Source organism: Humulus lupulus, chromosome 1 (genome assembly GCF_963169125.1).
Source record: "Humulus lupulus chromosome 1, drHumLupu1.1, whole genome shotgun sequence".
In the NCBI taxonomy this organism is placed as follows: Eukaryota; Viridiplantae; Streptophyta; class Magnoliopsida; order Rosales; family Cannabaceae; genus Humulus; species Humulus lupulus.
The window spans coordinates 47,871,415-47,885,434 of record NC_084793.1 but is presented as its reverse complement, the minus strand read 5'-3'; positions in this window follow the sequence as shown (position 1 = coordinate 47,885,434).

Genomic DNA, 14,020 nt, shown 5'->3' with positions numbered 1-14,020 from the left:
TGTTGAATTCGTCCAGCACTGAAGACCTTGCAAAATTCCTTCCTGAAATGATCCCAGGAAGTTATGGATCCAGGTTTGAATTTCCAATACCATTCCTAAGCTGAGTCAGAGAGAGTGGTAAGGAATACCCTGCACCTATAATCGTGCTCCACACTGAGTAACTCCATCTGATCCTTGAACTTTGCAATGTGTCGTACTAGGTCCTCCTTCCCATTGTTTCTTGGAAGTTTTAGGGTCTTGTATTTCGGTGGTGGTTGAGCAGCTTAGATCATGGCACTGAAGGGAATCCCACTTTTATTAGCCAGCTCGATATCGAAAGGTTTCTTTGTCAGACCCTGAACAGTCATGACGAATGCATCTGTTTGAGCCTGCAATGCTGGTGGGATCACTGCTCTAGGTGGGGTAGACATCCCTGGTACCCCCTTCTGAGCGCTGGTCCTCCTGTTGATGACCTCCCTCAGATCCTGAGGTTGTGCATCTTTCCCGAGCATATCAAACACAGTATTGGTGTTGTTGATCGGTTCTTTTCCTTTGCGAGACTGAGGGTATAGGGGTGGTACGTTAGCCTTGCCTTTGTCGGTGCGACCCTGCCCCCGAGCCTCTCCTCATACATGACTTTGAGACTTTGAGCAGCCATTTCCATTCCTGTCACGCCTCTCAGATGTTTGAACCTCATCTCTTGCGTTGTTTCACCTTCCCCCTAGGAAGGGGCATTTTGGTTGGTAACACTCTTACTCTAAGATGAAGTGTTATTCTTCTTAGTCATGGAGGAGGCACCTCTTTATCCTGTCTCTGGGAAAGTGGCTCTGAGAGTGTCCTTGGGGTCGAATCCTCCCCTGGGACTCCCTGTTACTACTGTCTCACATCCCTTCTGCTTTGGCCTGAGCCTCCCTCACCACCTGAGCAGCGACGTCAACGTTAGCTCGGGCTAACTGGGTAGCCACCTTAAGGGCCACAACAGCCTCCTGGTGCCTCCGGTCAGCATCCTGCTCCCTCTAGATCATCATGTGGACTTGCTCATCTATCTCTCGTCGTTCCATAGTTTCCCTCTGGAGGGAAATTTCTGCAGGAAAGGCCTCTTGCCTCCCCAGAAATTGCGCCATCTCCTCCTGGTGAGCATCCTGTGGATCTTCTGCATCAGGTTGGTCTCCAACCTCCACCTGAGGTTCGTTAACACAATCGACGGGATCCTGAGTGGTGGAATCCCTGGGACCCGTCTTCTTGGTTTGACTGGATTTTGGAGGCATCGTAAAACTGATGAAAGTGTGTTTTCTTGATTTCGTACTCTCAATGAAAGCACCAAGATGTTGACTTGTGAAATTGGCCAACGATCGTATGTACAATATACTACATCTTTTGAACGGAATGAATATAAAATACGACAGAATACAAATATCTTAAACAAACACACAGGAATTCATAATGGTTCATCCCTATTTTGATGAACAGTAATAACCTAATCCACTTAGTCTTTAGTATTGAATCACTCGACTGAAAATTACAAATACAAATTGAAGAGTTCCCTTGTCAAAAAGATCGATCCCCAAAATTTCATAAAAAAGAGCCCTTTGAAACAAAGCCCTATGTCCTTTATTTATAGTTACCAGGGGCTGTTACATGATCAGTAAGAGTGGGATCGTGGTTTGGTACACGATCATTGGGAGTGGAGATAGGTGTCCACCTTCCCATAATTATGAAATCGTGGGTCTTCCCGTTGTCTTCTCTTGATCGTGGTTGATAATGCACGATTGAGACCTTTGAGAAAAAACTAAGTCTTGATTGGCCTATGAGACTTAGGAGCTAGGCTCAATGACCATTTAGAGCTTGGGTGCTAGACCCGTTGGTCCTCTGGGTGCTAGTCCTGTTGATCTTAGTTTGAACGAGCGTGAGTTTTACACAGTGAAGTGTCTTTGGGAGTGTAGGCCGACCACCCCGAGGGGTTCTTGGGCATCCTTGGGCCGACCACCCCTAGGGGTTAGGGTCAGGCCGACCACCCTAGGGGGTTTAGGCCTAATTGACTTTCTATAGGTCCTGGACCTATCTTTTTTACTCATCGGTCTTTTTTCAATACTTCGTCGTTTTTCCCTGATTTGTGATGCCACGTGCCACTTTCTTATTTGCTACGTCATCTCTGGATTTTTAAGGGATAACAAAGGTAAGAGTTGATACAAGAGTAAAAACTATAATTTTGAAATTTGGGAAGAATTTTATTCTTCGGGTCAAGTATACAATTATTTGATAATTGAGACTGAATAATTAATTTGGAATTAATTAATAAATTTGTGAAAATATGTTTATTAATTTAAATTTATAATTTTGAAATATATATAAATTAATTAATCAATTTTTTAAATTAATTATTTTATTTGAGTGGGAGAAATAAAATTGGTAAGTCAAAAATAGTTTTTGATTTATTGAATTTTAAAAGATGATAATAATGTTGATCAGCATTTTGAATTTAGAATTTAGAATTTAAAATTTAAATTTTGAATATGGTTGTGATCTTTCCTTAAAAAGATAATACCATATTTTATGGAATGATTGATTTTAGTTAAATAAATAAATAAAAGAAAAATGCAATATCTCTTAAAAGGGAATACTACTATTCACACATGACACAGTCCAGGGACTGTGCCATGCATGTAGCAGTATATAGATAATGTAATTGTGTTGTTTTTATTTTATTTATTTAATTAACTAATAATTTGAAAATAGATATTTTCAAATCTGGTAGGTTAGATATTTACCTAAATCAATTCCTATCGTCAATATGATATTATTATTATTAGGAATAATAAGGTAATACATAATCTCTCTCTCTCTCTATATATAATAGAATAACAAGAAGAAAAATACACAAGTCAATGAGAATTCAGAAAAGTTTCAGAATTTGTCAAACAAAGATTATCTTCTTCTTCTTTTATTCTAACATTTCTCAGGCCATAATCCAAGTTCTCATGTGTTGAGATATACTTGTGATTCCTAAATTACAAACACATGTTCTCTATGTCCCCACACACATCTTGAGGTGTGAGAACACTCCGGAAGATCGTGGTTTGAGTACTCAAAGCGTTGGATAGGAAGATCGATATATATACGAAAAGACTCAAGGACACTTGATAGGCTTCAAGAGGTAAATATTTCTGTTCTTGAATATTTTTATATATGTGTATATGATATATATAAATATGTGTATATTTATATATATGTTGCATGATTAATAATATTGTATATTAATGTTTCTGTCTGGATATTTTTCTTGAACATATAAACTGTTTATATGAGTGATGGAAATTTTTTTGTGTTATAGACACTTGGCCCACCATGCCCATTTCGCTGCGAAATATTATTGTTTTTCCAACAGACCACACTTTTATGTGGGTGTATTTGTGATATTGTGCTCAAGGCGATCCTAGTTAGCAGATTAGCAGAATAGTCACAACGGGGTCAAATACCTGGCTCAGGGTGAGCCTAGGTGTATTTTGGGGAACGTAGTGTGTATTCGAGGTTGATCGAATAACGGGCAGTTTTTTATCCGTTATTTGGGTATACGAGGATTAATTGGGGATTTATAGGAATACTCGAGGAATTAGCAGGAATGGGGTAAATGAGAGGTTTTCCATTGGACGCATTAAAGGACTAAGAGTTGACCTAGGGGTATTCTGATCATTTTAGTGCCAGAGGATAGACTTGGTTGGGATAGACTTTAGCAGAACACTTAGGAAAGAAAAAGAAATACTCCCAGCAGCTGCTCTCCTTCTCTCTCTCGTGCATCCCTCTCCCTCTCTAAGGCTTTGGAATTTTGAAGGGCATGGAGCAGTGCGTGCATGTTTAGCCTACCTGGCTGCCACGGTTGGGGTAGTTTTGAGGAAAGCTATGTAAATGTCCGATTTTTTAGCCTAGGTCAATTGTATAATAACTTTTTAGTTGAAAATATGTTTTAAACAATATTTTATGATCCTAATGTAACACTTTAGGATTTTAATGAATGTCCAAACCTTTTATATTGAATTTTTATTAAATGATTCTTTGCTTTAACTTAATCACACTTTATAGCGAGTTAATTGCACATTTTAAAACCACACGGTAATGACTCTAGGGGAGTCAAGCGTTACAATAGGTACACGAGGTCCCTACATAGTGCCAACAAATATAAAGGGATCCCCTTAGGCTCAAAGGTTACAATATTCTTCTTATAGTCTATGGTTGCCCCATACTTCACTAACCAGTCCATACCCAGGATCATGTCAAAGTCGGTCATAACCAACTCTATCAAGTAAACTGACAACTCTCTACCATCCACTGTCACTGGCAATGTTCTAATCCATCTCCTAGAAACTAAAATCTCCCTAGCGAGCAGGAAGGTTTCGAACCCCATAGTATAATAATGACATGGCCTACATAGTCTATCAATTATCCTACTAGAAACAGAAGAGTGTGTAGCACCAGAATCATTCAAAATAGTATAAGAGGTTGCTGCACTAGAAAGCTGACTTGTCATTACCGAGGGACTAGCCTCAGCCTCTGCCTGCGTCAATGTGATCACTCGAGCTGGAGTCGAGCTGTCCGCCTTCCTTGGTTCTTCCATTCTTGCTCTTGGGAAATCTCTCTTTAGGTGTCCCAAAATCCCGCACAAAAAGCAGGACTTTTCCCAACTCTCTCCCACATGGCACCTCCTACACATTGCGCAATCTGGGTAAGTCTTTCAACTCTCATTGCCGCCCTGGCAGCCTATCTGTATACCACGTGGCCTCCTCTCAGGGCCTGGAGCTGATAAGACATTCGGAGCCTTCCTTTTCTGATCACTGGGGCCTCCGCCCCTACCTGAACCCATAAATGGAGGACCCATCCTTCTGGTGTCTCTCCTAGTTGCGTTCTCGCCCAAATTTTGTTCTGACTTGTGACGTCCCAAATTGCTAATAAGGCTTAGTGCCTTAATTAGTGTACTAGGATGTCATAGTTTGATTTATATGTCAAATTAATTGAATATGTGTGTGATTATGTGGCATACATGATTTATATGGTAATATGACTATATTAGCATGTTTAGGTGTATTAAGCAAGCATGTGAGCCCGTTTCTTATTAGAATGACATTTTTGTAATTTTGGCCCGTTGAGGGCATATTTGAATATATCTATGTTAAATGATTAAGACCACACTATTTTGTGAATATATTCTCGATATTCGAGTTGAGGCGATCCTAGTGACCAGATTTGCAGAATAGTCATAACAGGGTTAAATACCCAGCCTGGGGGGAGCCTAGGGGTATCTTGGGAACTTAGTGTGTATTTGAGATTTACTATGTAACGGGTAGTTAACGGGTAGTTATTTGGTGATTAATTGGGTATATCACGATTAATTGGGAATTTATAGTGTCATTTGAGGATTAGCGAGAATGTGGCAAATGATGATATCGCCCTTGGGAGCGATTAAGATAAGGTTTAATTTAGGGGCTCTCTTGTTCTTTTGTGCGAAGAGATAGACTTAGTTTTAGGCTCTAGACTTTAGTAGAAGCTGGGGAAAGTGAAGGCAGAAGGGAACACTCACTCTATCCTCTCAAACTCTATCTCTTGTTCACCTCTCTCTCTCTCTTGTGAACCTTGAGAAGCTTTTGACATTTTGAGGAATTGGCTTAGGAAAAATGAAGGCATGAAGCTAGGATTACTTGAAGTTCAGTTCAGGGAATGGGAATCACTTCTGAGGTAACCTCTATAACTTGTTTTCTCTGATTAAGTTTAGAATTTATCTAAATTTAGTGCTAGTTTTGGTTGTTGAGGTGGAGAAGGATTTGTGGTTGATTTTTCCAATAATTGTGATGCCCATGCTATGTTATTGAGGGTCCTAGACTCAATTCTTACTTCAATGTATGTTTAAATTGACTTTTGGCGAGTTAGCTCGGGGAAAACGCAGGAAAAAGTGCTAGGGAATCTGGGTTCGTGCGGTCGTGCCACAATACTGATTTGAGCTTCGTGACCCACATGAACTCAGGGGCCTAAGGGGGTTCGCTGAACTGCCTTAGCGTCGCGGCACTGGGTAGGGCGCACTGCGGCCCATGTCCCAGGAATTGCCTAGGTATACTCTCTAACTTGTAAAGGGTTGTGGCGCCTCTGATGAGCACCTCGGCTGAAATAGAGAATGTTGGCTAATTAAGGATTTTAAGCTCGGGGACTCAAACTTAGGGGCTCTGGAAGGATTCTACTACTCGATTTAGTATAATTCGAGGTCCTAGAGTCTAGAACTCAGTTCAAAAGTTTTTATTTACATGAGATTGATGGAGGTTCCATATTATTGTGACTTAGGGCTAATTCGGGTGTTTGATGGGGATCGTATCTAGGTTGTTTACCCAGAGCTTGGAAAGTTCAGGTAAGAAAAATGTTTGTGCACGTAGAGCAGGGCGTGACCCGATTATCTGTGCTTGTATTGTGCTTAGTATTATGTGTAAATGTTTGTAACTATTATGTCATATATGTGTTTGTGAGTGAGTGGCAAGGGTCGGGATCTGCGATAGGCATGCTGAATGAAGGTTGCCATGGTAGGGTCACCTAAGGGTGTCGTACTCACCCACTCAATTAGGACTGTGAACATGGTGCCTGGTAATGCACATTGATCGGCTTAGGCCGCTGTTGTGAATTTTTGTAGAAACATGTGGATTGTTTATTATATTTGATTAGTTATGCACTTATTGAAATGAATCATTATATGCTATGCTTTTGAAGTTTTCTTGGTGGGCCTTGGCTCACGGGTGCTCTATGGTGCAGGTAAGGGCACGGAAATGGCCAATCAACCATGAGTTTGAGGGCATGGAGTGGTGCGTACATATTTGGCCTACCTTGCTGCCACAGTTAGGGTACTTTTGAGGAGCGTAATGTAAAAGTCTGATTTTGTTGCCTAGGTCGACTGTACAGTGACTTTTGAGCTGTAAATATGTCTTAAACAACATTTTGGGATCCCAATGTAACACCTTTATGATCTTAATGAATATTTAAGTCTTTCACATGGAAGTTTTATTAAATGAGTCTTTTCTTTAATTTAATTACACTTTTGGGTCTAACACCTTGATTAGTGAGTTAATTACACATTTTAAAAGCACATGGTAACGACTCTAGGGTAGTAGGGCGTTAAGTCCTCTAGCTTTCATTGCCTCCCTGGCGGCCTATCTGTATACTACGTGGCCTCTTGTCAGGGCCTGGAGCTAAAAGGACATCCAGACCCTTCCTTTTCTAATCACTAGGGCCTCTAACCATACCTGAACCCATAAATGGAGGTACCATCCTTTTGGTAACTCTTGTGGCCACGTTCTCGCGCCAGATTTTGTTCTCTATGCCCTCTTTCCTAAGGACTTTCTCTACCACCTGTACATATGTTGTCAGTCCAAACACATTGGTAATGCGAACATCCTGGGCTGCCATACACTGTAGCCCCTGAAGGAATCTTTCCTTCCTTGTCCCATCAGTGGGTACCATGTCTTCATCAAACTTAGCTAATCTGTCAAATCTCAATGCATAATTTGTCACTAACATGTTTCCGTGAAGCAGCTTACTGAATTCCTCTACCATTGTAGCCCTATCTGCATCATTATAATATTTTTCATTGAAAACCATTATGAACTCTTCCCAATCCATGGTATTCACATTCCTGGTCTAAGATATCACTTCCCACCGAATTTGGACATCTTCCCAAAACATGTATCTGGTACAGGCCACCCTCTCATTACCAACTACCCTGGTGATATCCAGGATAGTGATAATCATACTCATCAACTATTCGACCTTAGCCGAATCTGCACTGCCCTAAAAAACTGGAGGGTACTGCTTCCTGAACCTTTCATATAGAGGTTCCCATCTATTCCCAGCCTTTACCGGCTGTAATACTGTCAGCACCAATACATGTGGTACCTCTGGCTGAACATTCCTTGCAAGAATCATTTGCTATCTCAAGAGGCATATCTCTTTTTCTTTCCTCTGTAATCTGGCTTGCATATCAGCAAGAACTTGCTGCTAGTTCTCAGGAGATAGCGGAGGGGTCTGACCCTGATTATCATTCTCGGCTTGTATTCCTTAGCCAGCTTGCAGGTCTGACTGCCCTGGAAGCATACTTCAATGCTTGTACCGTGTACCTTGTTGCAGTAATCAATTCGGCTAGTTAGGTATTAATAACTATACCTATTGCCACCTTATGGTCCAAGACTAAAAAACACAAACATTCGCACTCAACAATCATGCTAATAAGCATGTCAGTTCATATTCATACTAAAACGGTTAGCAATAGTTCCTTGTGCACAACAAAAATTGCGTTAATGGTTGAATTGTATACAACAAAAAAATTCATATAAACAACTTTATATGAGGATCCTTTAATATGCAATATGTTAATCAATATAATATGTATATGTAAAAATAATATGAAATGATTTACCTCTTGTAGCCTATCAAGAATCCTTGAATCTTTTCGTTTATATTTCGATCATCCTATCCTCGCTAGAGTACTCATACCTAGATCTTCCAAGACGTTCTCTACACTTCAAGATGTGGTTGGGCACATAGAGAACAAAAATCAATGTTTGTGAATCAAAAGTATTCTCGACAAACGAGACTCTTGATTATAGGCAAGAGAGAAAGGTTTTTATTTTGTGTAAAAAAGATGATAGTTTTTCTTCTCTGTGTAAATTTTTTTGTTCTTCTATTTCTATCATATAGAATATGTAGACATAATAATAATAATGTAACAACCCAAATTTACTAACAAGGCTTAAGGGCCTTGATTAGTGTGCCGGGAGGGCATAATTGGACTTTATGTGATTTAATGATTTAAAAGCATATTATATGACTATTTGAATATTTGTAATGCATGACTATGTTTATTAGAATGCATGTAGGCTCTGATTAGGTTAGAAGGGTATAATCGTAATTTTGGCCTGTTGAGGGCATAATTGTATATATATGTGATAAATTGTTGAGACCACATTATTATGTGGATATATTTGTAACTTTTGACTCGAGACGATCCCAGTGAGCAGTTTAGCGAAAAAGTCACGGCGGGGATTTATACCCGGCTCGGGGCGAGCCTGGGGTTATTTCAGGAAATTTAGAGAATATATTGGTGTCAATTTTGACATTGAGGAATATAGTTGGTGATTAGTTAGGTGTCGGGAAGTAAGTGGTAAATATTAGAGACACTCGTGTAATTAGCAGGAATTGGTTGAAATGACCAAAATGCCCCTAGGTGGATTAGAAGGCTTAGGAATTATGGGAGGGTATTGTGGTCATTTGGATTATAAAGGATAAATGTTACTAGGCTTTATACTTAGTGGATTGTGTAGAAAGGAAAGAAAATAAATAAGAGAAGGAAAAAGGGAAATTGGAAGTCTACTTTTCTCTCTCTCGGTTTAAGCTTTTCTTCACCATTTCTTGAGGTCTTTTGGGGCAAAAACTCAGGGAGAGTAAGAGCAGAAGCTTGAGGCTAGGGCTCTTGGTCTGGTTTGAGGAGTTGGCAGGGGATACTCATCTTTTGAGGTAAGATTCAAGGTAGTTTTTAGATTCTAGTTTTTGGTATTGTCATGGATTTTGAGCTGAGTTATGATGGGGAATTCTAGGGAAATTGAAGCTGAGTTTAGAGGAGGTGAAGGCCAAGCTAGTGAGGATGATAACCTAGGCTAAGCTCATCCAGAAAAGGTAAGGAATTCTAGCTCAAGTTCTGTGGTTTTAATTGTTGTTTTTGCTGAGTTTCTGAGTTTTAGGTCCTGCTATGGTGAATTTTTTGATTAGGGGTGCATGTGATTGGGTTATGTGTGGTTGGGATGCTTGGGATGAGTGGAGGATGTTGGTAGGCTTGTTTTTATGTTTGGTTGAAGTTTGGGAAAGTTTTGGTAAGGTTTGGCTTGGGGAAAATTGGAGGAGGAAAAGGCAAGATTTGCTGTGCTGTGACTAGCGCTACAACGCTAACCATTGGGTGCTGTAGTGGTAGGGTGAGTGGTCTGGGGCGCCTTATGTAACTTCCTACGTTTTCGGGTACCTTTAAACGACTCGGGTCGGGATTTTTTTCCCCCGGGTTAAGAATATTATTTTAAATAATATTATATTTTGTTTGTAAGTATTCCATGAGTTATTGCTAGCCAAAATATGAATTTTGTGATTTTAAAAGTCAAGATAAGACTTTCGGTCCTGGACCGACACAAAAACCCTGATCGGGTAAAAATCTCGGAAAATAAAACGAAAAATCATGGCAATTATATTTTGGGCATAAAATACATTCATAAAAGTTAAAGTTTGGTCAAAAATAATAAACCTAAAAGAAAATGGAAATTTTAAGGCATTTTGTGGTAAATGCCTAATTTTGCCGAAATGGGGAATTTTATTCCATGAATCGACCTTAGGTTAAATTTTATTATGTGATTAATTAAATTAAATGTGAGAGACATTTAATTTAATTAATTAATGTTAAGTTTGGTGATTAAAACTTAATAAGAGTGAAAAAGGTGTCAAAAGCCAATTTGGACTTTTCTTCTTATGAAACATTTATTAACCTTTATTAAAAAAAAAATATGAAATGATCATATATGGCAAAGGGTGGCTGGCCATGTGGTATTTTAGAGTGGTGTGAACCCAATTTTATAAAGATTAAATCCCATTTAATGAAGAAGTCAAGTGGGCAAGTGGGTAGAAAAGCACTTAAGTGCTTTGTGATATTTTGAAGAGTTTTGTGAGCAATTCCCACACTAAGAACCGACCACTCTCCCTCTCTCATTCACTCATCTGATTTTTGAAGACCTTTCAAAGTGTTCTCTCAATATTCAACCTCAAGAACACCAAGGAAAACTTGGAGGCTAAGTCTTGGTCTAGGAAGTATTTTCCCTAAGGTAAAGCTTCACTAATCTAGGCTTTTGTAAAGTTTTAAGCTTAGAGTTTCAAATAGCTAATTAACTATGTTGTTGGGGGAAGTTGGTTAGGGTTTTTTGAAAGGTTTTGAAGGAGTCAAAGCTTATAGGAAGGTCCAAACCTTAAGCAAGAACACCAAAGAGGTAAAAAGTTTACTTTTGATGATTTTGTTGTAGGGTTTTTAGTTTTAAGCATTATTTTGTATATTTAATGCTTAAAGTTTCTTGTTGGTGATGTAATAAGGTTATGGTAGTTTTTTAATAATTTTTATGATGCATGTGTATTGATTTTTGAAAATGGGAACCAAAACCCCCAAGGGTTTTGTAGGATACCCTAAAACAAAACATGTTTTAAGCTGTGACTTCCAAGGGGTGAAGCAGCCACTGTATATTTTTTTTGTAAAATTAAATTGTACTGTGATGTTGTTGAGATTGAGTACATAAAATTGAGCTTTTGAAACACTAAAAAATGTTTAGAAATGAGTAAGTTATGCTATTTCAAAGTTTAGGTAAAAAAACTGTTTTTTTCGTATTCTTATTTTTGGAACGAAGTTTGGACAGCCACTGTATAGGGCAAATGAACCCAGTTTTTATAAAATTTTGTGGACATATTTCTGGCATAACCTATTATTCCACTGTAAAATTTGGTAAGAAAATATTGAACGGTTTGAAAGTTATTAACTGTCAAAGTTTGGAAAAAATAAGGGCTTGAAAATAAGGTCATTTTTACCTCATTGTTGGAAAATGATTTCACCAATAAAAAATGCTCATTTTGACCTAAGATTTTACAAAGACCTAAATGGCATAACAAAAATGGAATTGGGAAATTTTTGTAACAATTGGGTAAGTAAATTTCAAGTTATGAACTAACGAAGTATGTAGTTAAATATGTGAAAAATAGGTTTTTCACACTTAGTGTAAAAATGAGATTTTGGAACATAAGGTCAAAAGTAAAATTTTACTTATTTCAAGATATAAATTGGTAAGTCTTGAAATCATATTTTCAATAAAATTACCCCTTTGAGTTTAAATGAATTATTTTTATTAAAGTGTTTTTATTCTTTCTAAAAATAAGAGGTTTAATTTATTAATAGTTAATAAATTAAAAGAGGGCTTAAAACCCTATATTTTGAGAAAATAATTAAATGAATTATTTTTATAGTAAGTAAAAATTGATTAATTGCTTTTGGAAAATTAATTAGTCAAGATGAGAAATTTATAACGGTTTTCCTAATTAAGACAAATTAGGCAATTTTCTTAAATCGGTTTTTAGATATTAAAACCTTAAGAAAACTAAAAGGAAAATTTTAAGAGTTTATTTTCTGTAAAAATAATTAAGGAATTTATTTGTATTTTCTGGATGTAATACCGGCTAAAATCTTACATATTTTAACCGACTAGTCGAAAGTGCGGGTTAATAGCGATACCTTGAAAGAATAAGATTTTTAGCGGGTTGTGGGGAAATACCATTGTGATACCCGAGCTTAGGTATCGAGACCTTAGGATAGAGCTCCCCGAGACTTAGGGTTTAGTCTCGAATATTTTGTATGACTTTCCTTAATAGGTTTAAAACCAAGTAAGGATTATAAATCCTTACAAATGACTTTTATTAAAATGACCAAACTGCCCAAAATAATAATAATGAATTATGAGTGCCATAATTAATCCGAGTATACTGTATGGATAACTACAGTATTGGCTAAGCGTAACTGGACTGAACGTTGGAGGGTGAAAACCTGCTGAGCGCAAAGGATTCCAAGTAAGTCAACTTATATTGTATGGCTGCAACATGAAATGATTATTGTCTTGTATGTTAGTATAGGGATACATGCATATATATAGGCTGTCATAGAAAGTTGCTTAGAGACGTTAGTCTAGTCAGTGCTGATTTAGAAAATATGAACGGTAGAAGTCCGTCATATCCTAGACGGTTGATTCCCATCACACTGCTTGATTTTATTTATGTCCGGTTCATTACCGCGACGGGTGGCCATGAGATGAGGATAAGCTGGTTAAACCTAGGGGCGCCAAGATAAATGGGACCTAGGGGCCCTCATGCTTACTTAATCATTGGATGGTTAGAAACCGAGCAAGTGCTCTGATAAGTTATTCCCGGATAGCAGCCGTGAATATTGGCCATTCAGTGAGAGTGCCTAGAGATACTAGGGGTTGCCAAGATTGAGTGAGGCTGAACACCCTAGGGGCAACTGCTCACCAGCACCACTGATTAACATAGAAGTCTCCGTAAAACTGTGTAAATTGGATTACACTCTTGAATAAGTAGCGATGCCCTAGGTAACACGATAGGTACCCTTGATGAGAATATTTATTGGCTAGATCTTAGTGTGGAGACTCGGTTCTCTTTTACAGATTAGCAATTATGTTGGAGGGCACTTTACGCATGAATTGTTGGAAATTGTCGAGCGTTGGTCTCGAATTATATTGTGATATAATATATCTGCTTGCTCTGGGATTTTCTGAGTGCAGGGATACAATTGTTGGTAAGATATAGTTGTGATATAATATATTTGCTTGTTCTGGGATTTTCTGAGTGCAGGATTTTTATCTAGATATGAATTAATTTATCCTTGGTTATCAGGCATGACCATAAGTTTGCCAGGATGCTTTAGCGTTCTTGAAATTGATTGTGTAGGGTCCGGATGGGTCCGGATCCCTATTTCTCTATCTGCTTTGTTTGACGGTTGATCTTACTAAGCGTTTTCGCTTACCTAGTTGTTTCATGTTGTAGGTAAGAGCAAGGGCAAGGCAGAGCAGTGAGCGCTGGAGTCTTCGTTGCAAATGTACATGTGGACCGACCTTTTGTGAAGCCTTTTTATTTTTGGAAATGTTGTGTAATTTTCCTAAACTAGGCTCACTCTAATCTTTATAAAACATGTTTGTAACTAAATGTTAAGTATGGCCATACGACCTTTTTAAAAAGTTTTTTTTTCTATGGGTTTTTGAGACATTTTGTTAAATGAAAACATTTATATTTCCGCATTATCGAGTCTTGAAAATCCGGGTCGTTACAGTTGGTATCAGAGCTCGAGTTGAGCCGGTTCTGTAGACAACCCACATGTACATTTCGCAAAGATTGACCGGCACTCACTGTAAGTATTGTTTCTTCCCTTAGTATGTTGTTTTCT